This window comes from Vulpes vulpes, chromosome 14, assembly GCF_048418805.1.
Source record: "Vulpes vulpes isolate BD-2025 chromosome 14, VulVul3, whole genome shotgun sequence".
Lineage (NCBI taxonomy): Eukaryota > Metazoa > Chordata > Mammalia > Carnivora > Canidae > Vulpes > Vulpes vulpes.
This window is the reverse complement of record NC_132793.1, coordinates 35,468,157-35,489,576: the sequence shown is the minus strand read 5'-3', so window position 1 is coordinate 35,489,576 and position 21,420 is coordinate 35,468,157. Positions and strand designations below refer to the sequence as shown.

Sequence of the window (21,420 nt, the reverse complement as noted above, 5' to 3'; positions counted from 1 at the left end):
CCACATTAAGTTAAGCATCCTTACGTGGCTACCAAGGACAGGCCATCCTTTTCACATTATACCCATCCTTTACTCTCATCTTACTGGTCATCTCACTGTCCAATAAAGGATCCTTGACATTGACCCCTCTGAGTGTTTACCCATGCTATTCCCCTTGTTTGGATACCCTTTCTTCTTTCTGGCATAGAAACTGAACCCAAGCTACATTTTCTTCAGAGTCTTTCTTGACTACTTAATCTTATTGACTTTGAACTCACTTTTGAGTTTCTTTTCCTCTTTGTTATCTTATTTTAGGAAACTTGATTGTGATCTGACAATTAGATGGCTAGGTTTTTGAGGGCAGAGATTTGAATGTAGCATCTCAAGACCCCAGAATGGTGACCCCATGCACACATGAGAAACACAATTAGCATTTGCCTGGTTAACTCCTATGCATCCTTGGATCCTAGGTTGAAGTTCACTTGCTAAAGGCAGCTTCTCCCAATAGATCCACATCTCCTACTATAGCTCCCCAGGGAACCATGTATCTCTTCTGCATAGCATTCTTCAAAGATAGCAATTTTTATTTATTTGCTTTATTTCATTACTCTGTTCCCTCCATGAAGGCTTTATCTGGTACAGAGTGAGTACCCTGTAAATATTTATCTAAATGAATTAGTAAATGTTGGTTGGATGGCTGAACTGGAATGTGACGCGGACTTCTTGGGGAACGAGGAGAACAGAGTTAAATATATTACTCTCCCATGAGCTGGTATCCTTGAGCACAGTCCTAAAAAGAATCTAACAGCAGAGGCTCAGATGGACCAAATCAGCAAAATCATTTTAGGGTCATTATTGGAAATGACTAACATAATATTTTCTCAAGAATTTTATGATCAAGTTATAAAAGTAATACATGTTTATCGTGGAAAATATGTAAAGTTTAAAAAATTATAAGGAAGCAGAGGAAAATAACTGTAAATCTACTCCTCAAAGACTTTTTAAAAATAATATTTTCTTCCAACACTGAATAAGCACTTTTTTTTAATACACACTGGAAACCCTACTGAATATACAATGTTGGATCTTGCTTTCTTTTTAATTACTTAACATTAAATGATAAGTGTTTTTTCTTGTTATTGAAAGCTCTTTGGGTTGGATTTTAATAGGTCATAGAGTTTCAATTTTAAATAGCTCCAGAATATTCTACTGTATGAATGTACTCCAATATAGGAGTACAATATAGGACATGAGGGTTAATAAATGTGAGTTTTGACCCTTATGATTTTGAATACATTCTAAAGATAAATGGGAGATGTGTGGCAGACTTCCCCAGGTGTTTCAATGCAATACCTACCTTTATTACTGGCATATCACCCTGGCTATCCAGATCTCAGCCCCAAGTGAGTGCTCCTCATTCCTGGGGTCTTCATCCCCAGTCCCTATTCCTCCATCTTCTACTTCTTTCTTTGTAGCAGACACTATTGGTGCCCTGCCCATATACTGTCAAGATTCAGCATTTCTGTATATGACAATGGCTTCTTACTGCAAGCACCCCAGATTCTCCGCTTAAGGATTTTCTTGGCTGCAGGAGCACGCTCAGTCATGAGTGAAGCAGGCTGGGAGTGCCAAAGTATTAATGCCCCCAAATAGCCCTTAACCAATAATAAATGGGAATTAGTGGGTAATATCCCAGCTCCTCCTTACCCGTGAGGAACAAGTTGGAGGTGTGTTCTACACAGACCTCCCCACCAGGGCTGAGTTGCAGTTGCCCATGGGCATAATTCATTCATCAACACACCTGTATTAGCTTCTTTGCCTTCATTGCCTCATTTCCATATTCTCCTACTGTGTTTCCTAGAATCACCTCACAAACCATTTGGATTCAAATCTTTGTTTCAAGGTCCACTTCTGGGGGACCCAGTCTAAGACACCCCACTTCTTAATAATGAGTTCTAGCACTTTCCAGCTTAGATAGTGCCTCTTCTTTTCAACTAAAGTGGAAAGTAAAAGTCTAAATGATCTAACACATATTTTAAGGAACAGGGTAAAAATGCGAAACCATGCCAGATGGCTGACTCTTTATCATCAGAACGTCTGATAGGAAAACTCCCAAGAGGGAATAAATTATACAGAGGCTCTGGTCTCTTTGGAGGTGACTTTGGATTGTTCTTTCTTTCTCATTTCTCTCTTCCTCTGCTTCCTCTGCAGTAGAAGTCATCCTAAGATGAACTATTTTTGCTGCCAATCCCTAATTAGGTTTCCAGATGCAGCCATAAACCTGGATGCGATGCTCTAGGTATGCTATACAGCAAAGTTTATATTTATTTTACTTAATTCATGGTTACTACTAGTTACTAAAGGTCTAATATGTGCTGAGCAACTCTACTAGGTTCTGTAAGAGATTCTGAAGGGACCATTAAGACACTATCCCTGTAAAGATAAGACATAAACACTGGACTCCTGCAGGGCTGGAGTGTGATGTGTCAATTGAGGGGCAACACATAGACCAAAACAACTCTAGGGATTCAGAGAAAGTAGCTTTATTCTGGCTGGATTTTTAGAAAGCTGCTTGGATCAGGCTAAGAATAGTGGGTGGGTTGGATTTTATTAAGCCAAATAGATCAAGACAGAGATAGAACTGATCCAAACTTCCCCCATCTCAGTTCCTAAGGGAATTCTATTTGATGTCTGAAGGTAAAATAACTGCTTCCCTCCACCTCCCCAGCTTGTTTTCTTCTATCTCAGCTCCTCCAGTACAGGCTGAGGAACCTATAGCACCTTTCTGATATAAAGACTGAGCCAGAGCCTAGTCAAACTGTCATGTAGTCATAGGCATTTCCATTAGGAATGCATTTCATTTGAGATATGAGCATGTCATCTCACAGGTTTTTTTTTTTTTAAGGTTTTATTTATTTATTCATGAGAGACAAAGAGAGGCAGAGACACATGCAGAGGGAGAAGAAGCAGGCTCCATGCAGGGAGCCCCACGTGGGACTCGATCCCGGGTCTCCAGGATCAGGCCCTGGGCTGAAGGCAGGCGCCAAACTACTGAGCCACCCAGGGATCCCCTCACAGGGGTTTAAACAAAATAGCTGATTGCATCTTATGTTCAGAGAAGATTGGAGGTAGGCATTTGCTGGTGCTGGTTTAGCTACTCAGCAACATCAAGGATCCAGGTTTTCTCCATCTTCCTACTCAGCCTTCGTAAAGCCAGTGGCTTTTCAACTCATGCTACTCACCTCCTGCTTGCAGGTTGGCTGCTTTGGACTCAGGCGTCACCAATGCCTTCCAGGCAGGAAGAAGGGAGAAGGGTAGTAACAGGTGTTCCTCTTCTTCTTAGCAAGGCAGCAAGTTTTTTTAGGAGTCCCTCGCAAACTATACGTATGTACCATTGGCTAGGACTGGATCATATGGCCACCCCTGGCTGTAAAAAAAACATTCTGAGAATGCAGGGATTCCAATTTTAGAGTCTTTCCTTGTAGAAAGTAAGGAAAAGGGGGATAGGGAATGGCTGCAATAAAGTTCCTACAAATTCTGTCTTCTCTTACAGGAAACTTCATCTGCTGTGGCCAAGACTCAGTGCCTTGCTCCCCGATAGCTGGTATATTAGTCACCTATTCCCCCAGCCCTACTGGACGAACCACCCCAAATCTCAGTGGCAGGTAACAAGCATGTGTCATCAGGCTCACAAATTTGCTTATTTGCCAGAGTAAAAGTTCTGCTGTGCTCCACGTCTTTCACTCTTCTGGAAGCAGAGAAATGGTGCGGCAGAAACACAAGGGCAGCAGCACGCATTAGGAGGAGGCAGGGCCACGGGAACAATCCCCACAGACGCGCCTACAGCACCTGCCGCCGCTGTTACCCTTGGGCCCCGCCTCTCACCAGCAGAGCAAGGACGCGGGCACCAGTGAGCAGCCTGGGTTGCCTACCAATATCGGCCAATCAGGATGAAGCCGTTTTGACCAATCAGGATGTAGCCTTTCCAACCAATCAAGCGCTTTCTTCTTTCCCTCATTAGCATATTGCACCAAAGTGGAAACCGGGCAAGGAATTTTGTGTATATAAGCGGCGCCTTCCGTGTGTTTGGGGAGGTCGGTGGTACGGTTTTCCGTTGGGTGTGTATCCTTGCAATTTTAGCTTTACTGAAACACAGCATTTCCTGTGCTTTTGTTTTGTGTTTTTAATTTTATTTATTTATTCATCAGAGAGAGAGAGAGAGGCAGAGACACAGGCAGAGGGAAAAGCAGGCTCCATGCAGGGAGCCCGACGTGGGACTCGATCCCGGGTCTCCAGGATCACGCCCTGGGCTGAAGGCGGCGCTGAGCCACCGGGGCTGCTCTGCTTTTGGTTTTTTGGGTCCAGCCTCATTTTTATTGTTGTTTGGCCAAGGAATGCAAGGTTGGTAATAAAGATGTGCTGCCGCATCAGGTGCAGGCTTGCAACTCTGGCACACTACCACTTTGTCTGTATTCCACTGGCCAAAGAAGCCTCATGGGGCTAAAACAAGACTTTTTGTGAAGGAACTGTAGAGTACTTGGGCAAGGACATGGGAGTGGGTAGGGATAAGGATGGGGACGGTTCCCGTACCCCCTCTGGGTAACCTGTGTTTCTTGTGTGCTGCAAGTGGTGGTGGACTTAGGGTGTGAATGTGTGTCCTTGCTGGTAGCAAACGTGCCTGTGATGGGCAAGGACCTACTGAAGGTAAATCCAATTGGTAAAGTGACCCTAGGTGCGTAAATTTAGATCAGGTGTGAGGAAGAATGATCCAACACTTGTCATCTGCGAGACTCTATTGGTAGCACTTTGCTTACCTTAACTTCTTTAATCTTTATTACAAATGTATGAGGTAAGTCCTATTATTTTTTTATTTTTTTATAATAAATTTATTTTTTATTGGTGTTCAATTTGCCAACGTACAGAATAACACCCAGTGCTCATCCCATCAAGTGCCCCCCTCAGTGCGCGTCACCCATTCACCCCCACCTCCCGCCCTCCTCCCCTTCCACCACCCCTAGTTCGTTTCCCAGAGTTAGGAGTCTATGTTCTGTCTCCCTTTCTGATATTTCCCACACATTTCTTCTCCCTTCCCTTCTGTTCCCTTTCACTATTATTTATATTCCCCAAATGAATGAGACCATATAATGTTTGTCCTTCTCCGATGGACTTACTTCACTCAGCATAATACCCTCCAGTTCCATCCACGTTGAAGCAAATGGTGGGTATTTGTCGTTTCTAATGGCTGAGGAATATTCCATTGTATACATAGACCACATCTTCTTTATCCATTCATCTTTCTATGGACACCGAGGCTCCTTCCAAAGTTTGGCTATTGTGGACATTGCTGCTAGAAACATCGGGGTGCAGGTGTCCTGGCATTTCATTGCATCTGCATCTTTGGGGTAAATCCCCAGCAGTGCAATTGCTGGGTCGTAGGGCAGGTCTATTTTTAACTCTTTGAGGAACCTCCACACAGTTTTCCAGAGTGGCTGCACCAGTTCACATTCCCACCAACAGTGCAAGAGGGTTCCCTTTTCTCCACATCCTCTCCAACATTTGTGGTTTCCTGCCTTGTTAATTTTCCCCATTCTCACTGGTGTGAGGTGGTATCTCATTGAGGTTTTGATTTGTATTTCCCTGATGGCAAGTGATGCAGAGCATTTTCTCATGTGCATGTTGGCCATGTCTATGTCTTCCTCTGTGAGATTTCTGTTCATGTCTTTTGCCCATTTCATGATTGGATTGTTTGTTTCCTTGCTGTTGAGTTTAATAAGTTCTTTATAGATCTTGGAAACTAGCCCTTTATCTGATACGTCATTTGCAAATATCTTCTCCCATTCTGTAGGTTGTCTTTTAGTTTTGTTGACTGTATCCTTTGCTGTGCAAAAGCTTCTTATCTTGATGAAGTCCCAATAGTTCATTTTTGCTTTTGTTTCTTTTGCCTTCGTGGATGTATCTTGCAAAAAGTTACTGTGGCCGAGTTCAAAAAGGGTGTTGCCTGTGTTGTCCTCTAGGACTTTGATGGAATCTTGTCTCACATTTAGATCTTTCATCCATTTTGAGTTTATCTTTGTGTATGGTGAAAGAGAGTTGTCTAGTTTCATTCTTCTGCATGTGGATGTCGAAATTTCCCAGCACCATTTATTGAAGAGACTGTCTTTCTTCCAGTGGATAGTCTTTCCTCCTTTATCGAATATTAGTTGACCATAAAGTTGAGGGTCCACTTCTGGGTTCTCTCTTCTGTTCCATTGATCTATGTGTCTGTTTTTGTGCCAGTACCACACTGTCTTGATGACCACAGCTTTGTAGTACAACCTGAAATCTGGCATTGTGATGCCCCCAGATATGGTTTTCTTTTTTAAAATTCCCCTGGCTATTCGGGGTCTTTTCTGATTCCACACAAATCTTAAAATAATTTGTTCTAACTCTCTGAAGAAAGTCCATGGTATTTTGATAGGGATTGCATTAAACGTGTAAATTGCCCTGGGTAACATTGACATTTTCACAATATTAATTCTGCCAATCCATGAGCATGGAATATTTTTCCATCTCTTTGTGTCTTCCTCAATTTCTTTCAGAAGTGTTCTATAGTTTTTAGGGTATAGATCCTTACCTCTTTGGTTAGGTTTATTCCTAGGTATCTTATGCTTTTGGGTGCAATTGTAAATGGGATTGACTCCTTAATTTCTCTTTCTTCAGTCTCATTCTTAGTGTATAGAAATGCTGCTGATTTCTGGGCATTGATTTTGTATCCTGCCACGCTGCCTAATTGCTGTATGAGTTCTAGCAATCTTGGAGTGGAGGCTTTTGGGTTTTCTAGGTAGAGTATTATGTCATTGGCGAAGAGGGAGAGTTTGACTTCTTCTTTGCCAATTTGAATGCCTTTAATGTCTTTTTGTTGTCGGATTGCTGAGGCGAGGACTTCCAGTACTATGTTGAATAGCAGTGGTGAGAGTGGACATCCCTGTCTTGTTCCTGATCTTAGGGGAAAGGCTCCCAGTGCTTCCCCATTGAGAATTATATTTGCTGTGGGTTTTTCGTAGTTGGCTTTTAAGATGTTGAGGAATGTTCCCTCTATCCCTACACTCTGAAGAGTTTTGATCAGGAATGGATGCTGTATTTTGTCAAATGCTTTCTCTGCATCTAATGAGAGGATCATATGGTTCTTGGTTTTTCTCTTGCTGATATGATGAATCACATTGATTGTTTTATGAGTGTTGAACCAGCCTTGTGTCCTGGGAATAAATCCTACTTGGTCATGGTGAATAATTTTCTTAATGTATTGTTGGATCCTATTGGTTAGTCCCTTGTTGAGAATTTTTGCATCCATGTTCATCAGGGATATTGGTCTGTAATTCTCCTTTTTGGTGGGGTCTTTATTTTTTTAAACATTTTTTTTAATTTTTTTTAATTTTTATTTATTTATGATAGTCACAGAGAGAGAGAGAGAGAGGCAGAGACATAGGCAGAGGGAGAAGCAGGCTCCATGCACCGGGAGCCTGATGTGGGATTCGATCCCGGGTCTCCAGGATCGCGCCCTGAGCCAAAGGCAAGCGCCAAACCACTGCGCCACCCAGGGATCCCCTGGTGGGGTCTTTGTCTGGTTTCGGGATTAGTGTGATGCCTCAAAGAACGAATTTGGAAGTACTCCATCTCTTTCTATCTTTCCAAACAGCTTTAGTAGAATAAATATGGTTTCTTCTTTAAACGTTTGATAGAATTCCCCTGGGAAGCCATCTGGCCCTGGACTTTTGTGTCTTGGGAGGTTTTTGATGACTGCTTCAATTTCCTCCCTGGTTATTGGCCTGTTCAGGTTTTCTATTTCTTACAGTTCCAGTTTTGGTAGTATGTGGCTTTCCAGAAATGCGTCCATTTCTTCTAGATTGCCTAATTTATTGGCATAGAGCTGTTAATAATATGTTTTTAAAATCGTTTGTATTTCCTTGGTGTTGGTAGTGATCTCTCCTTTCTCATTCATGATTTTATTTTATTTTTATTTTTTTCATGATTTTATTAATTTGAGTCTTCTCTCCTTTTTAATAAGGCTGGCTAATGGTTTATCTATCTTATTAATTTTTTCAAAGAACCATCTCGTGGTTTTGTTGATCTGTTCCACAGTTCTTCTGGTCTCGATTTCGTTGAGTTCTGCTTGAGTCTTTATTAACTCTTTTCTGCTGGGTGTAGGATCTATTTGCTGTTTTTTCTCTAGCTCCTTTTGGTGTAAGGTTAGATTTTGTATTTGAGTTCTTTCCAGTTTTTGAATGGATGCTTGTATTGCGATGTATTTCCCCCTCAGGACTGCTTTTGCTGCATCCCAAAGATTTTGAACAGTTGTATCTTCATTCTCATTAGTTTCCATGAATCTTTTTAATTCTTCCTTAATTTCTTTGTTGACCCTTTCATCTTTTAGCAGGATGGTCCTTAACCTCCATGTGTTTGAAGTCCTTCCAAACTTCTTGTTGTGATTTAGTTCTAATTTCAAGGCATTATGGTCTGAGAATATGCAGGGGACGATCCCAATCTTTTGGTATCGGTTGAGACCCGATTTGTGACCCAGTATGTGGTCTATTCTGGAGAAAGTTCCATGTGCCCTTGAGAAGAATGTGTATTCAGTTGAGTTTGGATGTAAAGTTCTGTAGATATCTGTGAAATCCATCTGGTCCAGTGTATCATTTAAAGCTCTCATTCCTTTGGAGATGTTGTGTTTAGAAGACCTATCGAGTGTAGAAAGCGCTAGATTCAAGTCACCAAGTTTAAGTGTATTATTATCTAAGTATATCTTAACTTTGGTTATTAATTGATTTATATATTTGGCAGCTCCCACATTCAGAGCATATATATTGAGGATTGTTATCCTCTTGTTGGATAGATCCTTTAAGTATGATACAGTGTCCCTCTTCATCTCTCACTACAGTCTTCGGGGTAAATTTTAGTTTATCTGATATAAGGATGGCTACCCCTGCTTTCTATTGAGGACCATTTGAATAGTAAATGTTTCTCCAAGCTTTTATTTTCAGGCTGTAGGTGTCCTTCTGTCTAAAATGAGTCTCTTGTAGACAGCAAATAGATGGGTCCTGCTTTTTAATCCAGTCTGAAACCCTGCGCCTTTTGATGGCGTCATTAAGCCTGTTCACATTCAGAGTTACTATCGAAAGATATGAGTTTAGTGTCATCATGATATCTATTCAGTCCTTGTTTTTGTGGATTGTTCCACTGGACTTCTTCTTAAAGGGGAATTTTAAGAGTCCCCCTTAAAATTTCTTGCAGAGCTGTTTTAGAGGTCACATATTCTTTCAGTTCCTGCCTGTCTTGGAAGCTCTTTATCTCTCCTTCCATTCTAAATGAGAGCCTTGCTGGATAAAGTATTCTTGGTTGCATGTTTTTCTCATTTAGGACCCTGAATATATCCTGCCAGCCCTTTCTGGCCTGCCAGGTCTCTGTGGAGAGGTCTGCCGTTACCCTAATACTCCTCCCCATAAAAGTCAGGGATTTCTTGTCTCTTGCTGCTTTAAGGATCTTCTCTTTATCTTTGGAATTTGCAAGCTTCACTATTAAATGTCGAGGTGTTGAACGGTTTTTATTGATTTTAGGGGGGGATCTCTCTATTTCCTGGATCTGAATGCCTGGTTCCCTTCCCAGATTAGGAAAGTTTTCAGCTATGATTTGTTCAAATACATATTCTGGCCCTCTGTCCCTTTTGGTGCTCTCGGGAACCCCAATTAAACGTAGAATTTTCTTCCTCAGGCTGTCGTTTATTTCCCTTAATCTATCTTCATGGTCTTTTAATTGTCTGTCTCTTTTTTCCTCAGTTTCCCTCTTTGCCATCAACTTGTCTTCTATGTCACTCACTCGTTCTTCCACCTCGTTAACCCTTGTCGTTAGGACTTCTAGTTTGGATTGCATCTCATTCAGTTGATTTTTAGTTTCTGCCTGATTAGATCTAAATTCTGCAGTCATGAAGTCTCTTGAGTCCTTTATGCTTTTTTTCTAGAGCCACCAGTAGCTGTATAATAGTGCTTCTGAATTAGCTTTCTGACGTTGAATTGTAATCCAGATTTTGTAACTCGGTGGGAGAGAGGACTGTTTCTGATTCTTTCTTTTGAGGTGAGGTTTTCCTTCTAGTCATTTTGTTCTCAGTGCAGAGTGGCCAAAAACAAGTTGTATTGGGAAAAGGAGAAAAAGGGAGGAGAGAAAGAAGGAAAGAAAAGAGAAAAAGAAAAAAGAAAAAAAAGAGAGAAAGAAAGGAAAAAAAGGGTGGGGGGGAAGCAAACAGAAATCAAAAGGCAAACACACACACACACACACACACACACACACAAACACGGGGGAGTATCTTCCGATTCTGTATACTTTAAGTCCCTTGACTTCCCCTGGACCTGGACCGTCTAGCTGGTCTTCTGGGGGAGGGGCCTGCTGTGCTGATTCTCTGGTGTTAGCACTTGGGGGAGCTGCTCTGCCCCCTGCCTGATGCAGGGCTCAGTGGGGCTTGTTCACCCCCTGAGGCCCCAGGAGGAACAACCGCAGTGGCGGGGGCAGCTCTGCAGCCCCAGAGTCAGCTCCCGCAGTACCTCCTACTGCTCCGGGGCTCTCCGTCTGCAGGGCCTGGGGGCTCCCGGGCGGGGCCGCTGATCTGCTCAGCTCGGGGCAGGAGCGTCCTTGCTGTCCTGGGCCCTCCTGGCCTCTGCCTGTCCCGGGGGGAGGCCGGATCCTGGGCTGTGTCCCGGCGCCCTGTGCCCCGGAGCCTGCGCTGTTGGATTCGTGCTCCCGCCCCGCAGCCCCCTCCGCGGAGCCGCCGCCCGAGCCCCTCCGAGCTGCTCCGGGTCCCGCTGTGCGCGCTGCAGCCCTTAGGGAGCTCGGCGCGCTCTCCTGGGGCGCAGGTGCCTGTTAGTGTCCCAGGGAGCCCGAGGGCATCCCCGCCCTCCTGGGTCCTGCTCCAACTCCCTGCGAGCCCCTTTCCACCCAGGAAGGTTGGTGCAGCTCCTGCTCCTCCGGGACGGGGCTCTCCTGTCCTGGGGACACTCGCCCCGGCCTCAGCCCGGCTCCTCGCGGGGCCCCTCCCCCTTGGAGGCCTTTTGTTTCTTTATTTCTTTTTCCCCGTCTTCCTACCTGATAGAAGCGCGAACTCTTCTCACTGTAGCATTCCAGCTGGTCTCTCTTTAAATCTCAGGCCGAATTCGTAGATTTTCAGGATGATTTGAAGGTTATCTAGGTAATTTGGTGGGGACAGGTGACTTGGGGACCCTACTCCTCAGCCATCTTGCCCCTCCTCCTGGGTAAGTCGTATTCTTGATCCTCTTTCACAGATGGAAACCCGAAAGCAGAGTGTGAGTTGAAACAACTTCTTCAAGGTTGAGTAGCTTGGAAAAGGTACGGATTTCCACATGACTAATGGCAAAAGGAGATGAGGCACTTGGCAGATGATGCCATCTTCTTCATGAAGCCACATGAATTCTAACCGTAATCCATTTTGGAGAACCAAAGAGCCTCATTGCTAAGATTTTTGATTTGACATTCAAAGGATTTTTCCTGCCCGACAGCCCTTCTCTTCCCTAGTACAGCAACTTGATTTTTCCCTTGGGAGAATCACTGTCCCTCATCTAAAGCATGTGATTTGAAAAGCAGGTCTGACCCTCTATCTCCAAGGCTGGACAATCAATCAGGCCTGGGGACTAGGTGAGAAATCAGCATCCACCATCCAGACTTTTGTTCGGCTTTTAGGCCTGCTCTTTCTGGTAGGGATGTTAAAGCTGGGATAGCTGGTGGCTATCTTGCCATGGTTGGAGAAACTCTGAGATTTAAAGCAACCCAGGGGGCACGGATGCTGGCAGACTGAGAGAAATAAATTCCTAATGATGTTATTTGAGTGCCTGGATTTTTTGTTGTTGTTGTTATTTTTAAAGATTTATTTATTTGACAGCACATGGCCAGAGAGCACAAGCAGAGGGAACCTCAGAGGGAAGGGGGAGAAGCACACTCCCTGCTGAGCAGGGTGCCTGAGACTCAGCTTCAGATCGCTGGGATCATGACCTGAGCCAAAGGAAGACCCTTTTTTTAAATTTTATTTATTCATTTTTTATTTATTTATGACAGTCACACAGAGAGAGAGAGAAAGGGACAGAGAGAGAGAGGCAGAGACACAGGCAGAGGGAGAAGCAGGCTCCATGCCGGGAGCCCGACGTGGGACTCGATCCCCGGACTCCAGGATCGCGCCCTGGGCCAAAGGCAGGCGCTAAACCGCTGCGCCACCCAGGGTTCCCCCAAAGGAAGACCCTTAACTGACTGAGCCACCCAAGCACCTCCCGAGGCCCTGGATTTAGCCATACTTGAGCTTCTCATTACAGAGCCTGCAGACTTCTTAGTTACTTGAGCCAATAAAGAACGTTCACTGTCAAAGCCAGTTTGAATCAAATTTCTGTCATTTGTGGCAAACCGCCCTGTCTAAAAGTGCACAGATCACTTTTCTGGACCATTCTGCTGCCCTGGGAGCCTCCGTCCTTTCTGCAACAGATCTTGGAAAGTTAGGCTGATTTCCTTTCTCTAAAGCTTCCACCGACATCCACCTATTCTTACATGGAGCTTTGCTCCTTGAACCTTCAATTCCTTATTGACACCAATACCAAGAACAGTTCCTTTTCATTTAAAGGCTGTAGGCTCATCATTTTAAAGAGAGAACAGGTCACATGGAAAATCAGCATACAAAAGTTTGAAAGTGGAAAAATCTCACATGTTCTGACAGCTGTGGCAGTGTTTTGCTGCTCAGTGTGGTAGCCGTGAACCATCGCTGTCTACTGAGCACAGCAAATGTAGCCATTGTGAGTTGGAAGCTGAATTATTTATTTATTTAATTTCAGTTAAAAAAGTGCATATTTGATTTAGTTATTGGAAAATATTTTTATGCATGCTTGGAACAACTCGAGTATATGAATTTTTCTTACTGTACTTTGTAAATCTAAATACTGATCCAGTATTTCTGATAAAAATGTAGTATCTGAATTGACATATGGTATAAGCATAAAATACACATAAGATTTAAAAGATTAGATTTGAAAAGAAGAAAAAATGTTTAATTTTTATATTGACCACATGTTGAAATATTTTTGATATAGTGAGTTAAAAGTGTTTTAAAGATTTGAGAGAGTGGAGGGGAGGGGCACAGGAAGAGGAGAGCGAGTGGGGAGTCAAGGGAGGGGCACAGGGAGAAGCAGACCATCTTAAGTCCACTCCACACTGAGCACGCAGCCAGATGCAGGGCTCAATCTCATGACCCTGAGATCATGACCTAAGCCAAAACCAAGAGTTGGAGGCTCAATTAATTGAGCTACCCAGGCCCCCCTAAAAGTATTTTAAAAATTTACATGTTTCCTTTTACTTCCTCAAACATGGCTCACATTATATTTCTATTGGACAGTGCTGGTTTACAGTTTCTGTGTAACCAAATCAGTGATTTGAAGACCCTACTTGTACTATGTAAGGCAGAGTTCACCAAACCTATAGTCATGGTGTTTTGTTCTGACAGTGCTCAGGATTTGCACCTGTACTCTGGAAAAAGCAACCCTTCTTATGCTTGCTCTCTGAACCATTCTCCACACTTATGCTCTCCTCTGCATTGCAGAAGGCTCCTCCTGCAAGCTACATTTCTCAGACTTTCCAGCCAACTGGCTTCTGGGTCAGTTCAGCCCTGGTACGTATGGGTAGGAGATAGGATGGGACAGTACACTGAAGATAGGGAGAAGACAAGAAGCTTATCTTCCCCCCTCTTTCTTTCTGAAGATGTGTCATCTTTGGTAGTGGCTTTTGTGTCTTTAGTTTTCCAGTTCTTGTCAAACAACCCTTTATTCTATGACCTTATATGTAAAAATTTAGAAAAGGCACCTAAAATAATGCTGTAAATTGATTATGGACTTACAGTTAATATTTTAAAAATGGATATGTATACATGTTGAATTATGATTATGGTTGATGGACTGGATCAGAGAATGCCACTGGGGGTTAAGATTAAAGGGGACCTGATGTACAACTCTAATGAATATTTTATTCTTTTACAAAAAGAAGAGAGGCCATAACATGAAGGAGAAAAGAAAACCAACACTTTTGGACATTTTGGGGAGAAGAAATGAGCTTTAGCATAATATATTTTTTCTTAAGGTTTTTTTCAGGAATTGTATAAATATCATTAGTTTTCTGTTGCTACTGCAACAAATTACTGGATTTGGTGGCTTAAAACAATACCAACTTATTATCTTACAGTTCTGGAGGTCAGAAGTCTGACCTAGGTCTTATGGAGCTAAAATTAAGATGTCAGCAGTGTAGCCATCCTTTCTGGAGGTTCTAGAAGAGAATCTGTTTTCTTCTGTCTCTACCAGCTTCTAGAAGCCAGCCACATTCCTTTTGGCCCCTTTATCCATCTTCAAAGCCAGCAAGATTACACATCTTTGGCCATTCTTCTGTAGTCATATTTCCCTCTGAATGCAGCAGGGAAAGTTTGTATGATTTTAAGGATCCATGTAATTAGGTTGGACCTACCCAGATAATCAGGATAATGCCACATCTCAAGAACCTTAATTTAATCACATCTGCAAATCCCCTTTTTGCTATGCAGGGTAACATATCCACAGGTCCTGGGGATTAGGATGTGGACATTTTGAGAGAAAGGCCCATTATTCTGGCTACTATGATAATTTATAATAGAAGATACACTCCATCTGTTAAACCAACGGCTCTCTCCATCTATCTAGCACGGATGTAAACCCCTTCATTTAGCATGCTATTTTTCTGAGAAGGCAACATTTTTATGCATGTTCAAGTCTATAGCAGTGAGGGTGTTCCTCATCTGATTATGCATAGCTGAGCAGGAAACTTGCTATACATTTTTACAATAGAATGCAATGAAAATTTTACCAGTTCGCTAAGATGGTTCTCATCAGGACAGCCAGGCAGGTCTCAAATTAAAGTTATGACAGAGCTGCCTTGCAGATATTTCTCCCAATGAAGAGACAAGCATCACTTGCTCTAATTGTTGCTTTGCTGTCGCAAAATCATTTTGCGATAATGACAGACTAACACAGTTCTATGAGATATTACACTTTGTACTAGTTGCAGAGATTCTGCTGAAAATAGGTCAGTTTCTTAAGAAGTAAAATTTTGCTGAACTGGTTAGTTGTCTAGAAACTGGGGCTTGGAACTAATTATTAGAAAATGCTCATGTTCACTGACCTATGAGGAGCAAGCCTTCCTTCCCAAGCAGATCAGCTTCTCTTTAAGGAGAGAGGTAATGAAATTCAGAACTTTGCAAAGAGATCACAAGTAGACATTTGATTAAGCAAACAAGATAAAGCAAAGTTGGTAGATAATCATGAAAACAGTTCTTGTCAAGTCTTTCCACATTTCACTGAGCAATTGCATTCCTCCAGCAAACAAAGGAATAACACATTAAATGTTCAAGAAGTTGAATTGTGAATATTCAAGCTGCTCTTCCAGTTTATCAGAGGTTAACTGCTTTTTTTCCTGTCATCCTTTTGTAGGGCTTTTGTATGCTTTGTTTCTGAAAAGTGATTTCAGGAGCTAGAAATTGTTTAGAAACTTAAGATATGAGAAAGGGGACATTTCTCTGACTTCATAGCTCAAGTCAAACATTGTTCATGAATTTAGCAAAACATCTAATCATAGTTATTTTTTTTCCTGGCTGATTTTTCTTTTTCTTGGACTAGTGCAAACCAAGACAAGTAGGGGTATTGTTATTGGGCTGCGAAGACCAATAGGTCTTCCCATCCCAAATTGAGCTGGCAAGTTGTGGGCAGCTGTATTGTCGGCACCTGCTTTCTCTAGGCCCAGCTGTAGGCTGTGAACTTCACAACTGCCCCCAGGATGCAGCGTTCTTGGTTTTAAACTCATTCTCATGCAGCCTCCCTTTTATGGATGCTTCCACTTTTGAGGTTTGCAGAGTTGAGTCTTCTATTCTCCCAGTCTTGAGAAATTCAACCCTGTCCCTGGCCTGGCTTCTCTGCAAGGGAGAAGGTAAAAATTGCCTTTTCATTTATTCCATAAATATTTATTCAGTTTCATCTTAGATTAGGTTCACTCAAAAGTAGACCCAGAAAGAAGATAAAGCAAGCAGTTTTTTTGGGAGGTGATCACAGGAAACACTTAGTAGGGAAGTGGGGAATGAGATAGGAAGGGAAGGCAATGATAAAGACTGCATTACCGGGATGCCTGAGTGGCTCAGTGGTTAGGTGTCTGCCTTGGGCCCAGGGTGTGATCCTGGAGTCCCGGGATTGAGTCCCACATCGGGCTCCCAGCATGGAGCCTGCTTCTTTCTCTGCCTACATCTCTTTCTCTCTCTGTCTCTTATGAATAAATAAAATCTTTATATAAAAAAAAAAACTGCATTACCAAGTTAAGTTACCACTATGGGCAACTGGAGCCCAAGCCCACTGGGGAACTCTGGGAGCCATGTAGAAGACCCAGAGTTGATCTGTCTAGGACAGGGGAGCTGGGCTGTATATCCACCAGTCCCTAAGGATTGTTGGTGGAGGCCTACCAGTAATTAATTTCCCAGACTGTCAGTCAACTGTGCTGAGGCCAGAGTGGCTTTCTGCTGTTTGGAAGAAAGCCCTCTGGCAAAGAGATGCAGATACTGGCAGTTGGAAGTAGAGCAAACTCACATTGTAGTGGTAAAATTTGAGACAATAAGACAAACAACTTTGTGTTTCAGCCTGAGTAAGGCATTGAAATAAGTGTTGGAGAAAAGGCTAATCTACTCCAACTGGCATGTTAAGCAGGAGCAGCTATGTTTTGCTGTGTGCTCAGAATGATGCAAGGTGCTGTAGAGGAAGCAGCAAAAGTAGGAGGCATGGTCTCTCCCTGATTCTGAGGTGCTTATCAAATAGCGAAGATAGCCCTGACTTCATTATTTAATCTGGGCAAATGAGCAAAATATAATGCTGCTATAGGTGTTAGGGTAGGATGGGAAAAACTTCATGGAGAAAGCAAGAAATAAAGGAAGGAAAGTGTTTGCAGAAACAGAGACAAAGCCCGTATAGCTGGAGGAACTGAAAAAAAAAATTCAGCATGGAGACAAAGTTAGCCTAGCGTGTTGATAGTGAACAAGCCCATGTGATTGGAGTAGATGAGACCTATTCAAGAGTGAGAATCTTCATGCTGTAGGACAGGGCCATCCTGAGAGGTTTGAAGGCAGAACAAAAAAAGTCTTGGCTTACTATTTTCCTAGAGATGTCTGTCATTGCCTTAAGCCTATAATCCCATGTGAAAAAGTCCACCCATGCCACAGTACTGCTGAAGAAGTGGCTGTGTCTCAGAAGAGGACCCTGCTTCCACAGTTGCATCTGATTGAGATGGGGAAGACATCTGACCTCAGGTGGGCTAATTAGATTCTGGTGTTTGGGTTTTGGGGTTTTGTTTTGTTTTGTTTTTCCCTGGTATTTGACATTTGGACCTAAGGCAGTAAGAGTTCGAATAAGCTGGTTTTCTGTAGAATGAGGGCAAGTGTTTTTGTTTCCTTAGTAAGCCACAGCCATGTACAAACAATTACATTAAAGCTTCACAGGAAATACTGAACTGCAGCAAAATGAGTTTATGCATTGAGAGAATCAGAGAAGGGAGGAGAGCATGTGGCCCCCAAATTTACAGATAACTTTCTAATCCCCAAACCCCAAGGCATGGTATATTTCTGTAAACTTCCCATTCAAACTAATTAGAGTGGGTTTCTCCTCCATGGAAATCAAGGACCCTTGACTAAGACAAAATGGTAGCCATTAATTTGCATATTGCCAGTGCTCCAACTCTTTAGTCCTAAGAGTTGACCTCCTAGCTGGTGATCCACAGAAGAAAACCTTGAGATGAGAATCATGTGCAAATGGTTTCTTAAAGGAGAGCTCCAGGGAGACCATAAAGAAATAGAGGAAGCAAGGGGGGAGGGAATGAAGTCAAGCAGGGTGTGGATTCAGACTAAGTTGGTGGAGCCTGCAGGAGGTGCTGCAGTGGAAGTCAGGTCTCAGGTTTGCTTTCGTCCTTAACCCCAGGCAAGGGTGGTGTTTTCACTCTGCCCTGTCCCAAGGATGCATTTAGGCAAGACCCTTGCCCTCAACTTCTCTGTAGCCTAGTAGCCGGAGATGAACTTGCAAAACACATAGGCAACTAGAAAAATGGCTTCCAGGTGGTAGAGGAAATCTAGACCCAAAGGAAGTTCTCTGCAAACAGTGAATGCTTTAACATCTGTGTGCCCCACCTTCACCCACCCCAAATAGAGAACCAAAGAACAGCATAAGTGTGGCTGATTCCTCCCGGGTACTTTCAGGTTTTCCCTCTAGAAAGCAGGATTTCCTGAAAGATGACTGTTGAAGGAATGTGATAAGGATCAGCCAGAGCCCAGTGTACACTCACAGCCTTGACCCAAGAAGAGAGAAAAGTAAATATTAAACCCAACATCAATAAGACTGCTGTGTGCTTTTCATTTCCTCTTTTCCCTAAAGGCATGTTTGCTCTTTCAAAGACTAGGAACATACTGTTTTAAAAAAAATAAACAGGGTCAGGCTGCCAAGAAAGCAGTGGGCATTTGCTTGCAGTAGTGGGGTTTTTACCCAACGTGACCTCTATGTAGGGTGGGAATTGTCGAAGTATGGACCAGAATTTATGAGGCTTTCAGGAGTCTTAAAGGCTCAAACTGTAAAATGTTGAGAGCTTTTTCTTTATTATGAGCAAATGATACACCATATATCACTTTATTTTTTTATATATAAGCAAGTGCTATATACTAGTAAACTACTATATGAAGAATCCACTATTACTAAACTTTGGAATTCATATATTTTAGGTAGTACACTATTGAAGTTTACTGAAAACAGTAATTCAGGATTCCAGTGAAAGTCAGCTTCCACTAAGTATTTCACAGCTGCACACAGGTGGATAGAAGGAATTCCCACAAGGCTTGGGGAAACCCTGAGAAGTCCTCCCCAGTGGGATCATCTATAGCTCTTACTTGGAGCAATGCTTGCTTCTTAATCATTAGCTGTTGTTGGCTCAAACTCCTCTTAATCTACTTTCTTTAGCATTTGGCTCATTTTCTCGTGTTGTTCTCCCCAGAAGTAGAGTGTGAGATAAGGGTATAAGTGCAAGTAGTTTATATGGAGAGTGGTCCTAGGAACCACTCAGAGGTGAAGGTGAGTAAGGAGGTAAGACAAGGAAAGGAGGAAAAGCCATCAAAAGTGTGTTAATGAGCAGAATTAACCATGGTGGGCAGCAGGAGCTCGAGCCTTTGGGGGCTTTGGAGAGATTTTGCATGACATGCCTCAAAGTTGCTCTACCAGAGAGGTGAGGATTGGGGTATTTACCCAACACTTCCCACTGGCCAGGTCTTAAGAGCTACTTCTGGAGGCATCAACTCACAGATACTTCCAGCCTTCCTTGCACACTGGATCATCCTCCTGCAGCCAGAGAAAGCCCTTAGGGAGAGTTGCAGATGGTTTATTAGAGACTGTTCCATGAAAATAACAATCAGAAGAGAGGGCCAGCAGAAGCTGGGCAGGGCACAGGTGTACTATCAATGAATGCATATTTCAATGAACAGAATTTGGGGCGGATAGTTTTCTAATAATTTCACTTTGAAACACCTGTGCTTTGCATTCCAAAGAACTATGTAAGCCCACATTGCTTAGTAGTCATGGAGAACTTTATGTAAGGATATAATTTTAATGTTGACCTTGGAGGATGGGAAGAAGCTAGACATATGAAGAAGGGAGCATGGTCCTAAAATCTTGGGCATTAGTTTGTCCATTCAATTTTTGAGTGTAGAACATGGAGATTTATTTTTTTTTATTTTTTAAAGGTTTTATTTATTTATTCATGAGAGACAGAGAGAGAGGGAGAGGGAGAGACAGAGACACAGGCAGAGGGAGAAGCAGGCTCCATGCAGGGAGCCCAACGTGGGACTCGATCCTGGGTCTCCAGGATCAGGCTCTGGGCTGAAGGTGGCGTTAAACCGGGGAGCCACCCGGGCTGCATGGAGATTTAAATCCTAGATTGCTTGAAGAGTGATTCTTAGCAATCCTGTTCTCATTCAGAATGAAATTGTTTTGTTTGTCTCCTGCAGGATAAAATTTCAGATTTTTCATTTGATCCCATTTTAACATTGTGCTTCGCATTTCTCTATGCCCACCCATTAGTCACATTTGCCAATTCCATTTTCACCAATCACTGCTTTGACAGTTTCCATCTTCCATCCTAGGTTTCTCTAATCTAGTTTCTTTTTTGTTTTTTTAAGATTTTATTTATTTATGAGAAAGAGAGAGAGAGAGAGAGAGAGAGAGAGGCAGAGACACAGGCAGAGGGAGAAGCAGGGAGCCTGATGTGGGACTTGATCCTGGGTCCCCAGGATCAGGCCCTGGGCTGAAGGCAGCGCTAAACCGCTGACCTACCCGGGCCGCCCTCTAATCTAGTTTCTTTCTTTCTTTTTTTTTTTCTAATCTAGTTTCTTAGAAAAAAAAATCTCATTGGAGACACACAAATTCTCAATCTACTCTAAAACATTGGTGGGAATGATAATTCAGATACCTGGGACTGGACTTGCCCCAATTTGTCTGGTTATAAACTTTCCCACTTTGTCTTGCCCCTCAGCCCAAAGGTAATTCCGTATGTCTCAGATACTAATCTTGAAGTTTTTCCTAGGTTCTTGACACTCTGTGAGTAATTGCAGGGCATTGAAAAGGACTTAAATGAGAAAGAAAGTCTTCCCCAAAGACCTTGTGCCACAGATTTTTTTCTTGCAATGGGAGTCACTGTCAAATTGCCTGAGTCACACATCTTTTCTTTCCAGTGTAACACACTCCCAAGGGACTTGTGGCTTCATCCTGAGCAAATTCAGTCAGCAGTGTTAGAGGGAATACTAAAAACTTCAAAGAATTACGAATCCAGCTCAGACCTCAGTTCCTAAAAGATTTCCTGAAATCTTCCAGGTAGAGACAGCATTACTTGTCATCAGACAATGGAGTGTCCCCTTCCATCGTATTCCACCATTGATGGCATTGCCCTTCCTTGGGCTTTCTCTGATGATTCTGACTTTTGAAAAAATCATAATCTCCAATACACATAATGTGTATTTGGACTTGTCACCCTCTCTGCACATGATGGTTTTCTACTTTATCACACTGTGATGAATTTCCTTTGATGGAAAACTGTTTTTACATACTATTATGGATTATTTCCATCAACTTTTCTTTCATTAAAAAAGCTTTACAATGAGAATAGACACTTGTACTCTGTAATTTGATTCAATTTTCAATAGCCCTTTACTGTGACCTATTTTTTTCCGTATCTAGACATAGAGTTAGCTCTCAATTAAGGTTGAATGAATAAAACATTTTCTTCTTTATAAGATCCAACCTAGTCAAGCTGTATGCAGACTTCAAATATATGTGTTTAAGGAATTCT

General features: G+C 42.6%; 1 long non-coding RNA gene across 1 annotated transcript in view; it reads left to right on the top strand.

Annotated features, from left to right (window-relative positions):
• Positions 1-13,039, top strand: part of LOC140595395 (uncharacterized) — a 130,550-nt gene extending 117,511 nt beyond the window's left edge. The window contains exons 3-5 of the long non-coding RNA XR_011996964.1: positions 3,533-4,097; positions 4,188-4,380; positions 11,283-13,039. This is a non-coding gene — a long non-coding RNA (uncharacterized lncRNA). The remainder of the gene's footprint in view (positions 1-3,532; positions 4,098-4,187; positions 4,381-11,282) is intronic.
• Positions 13,040-21,420: the final 8,381 nt, after the last annotated feature.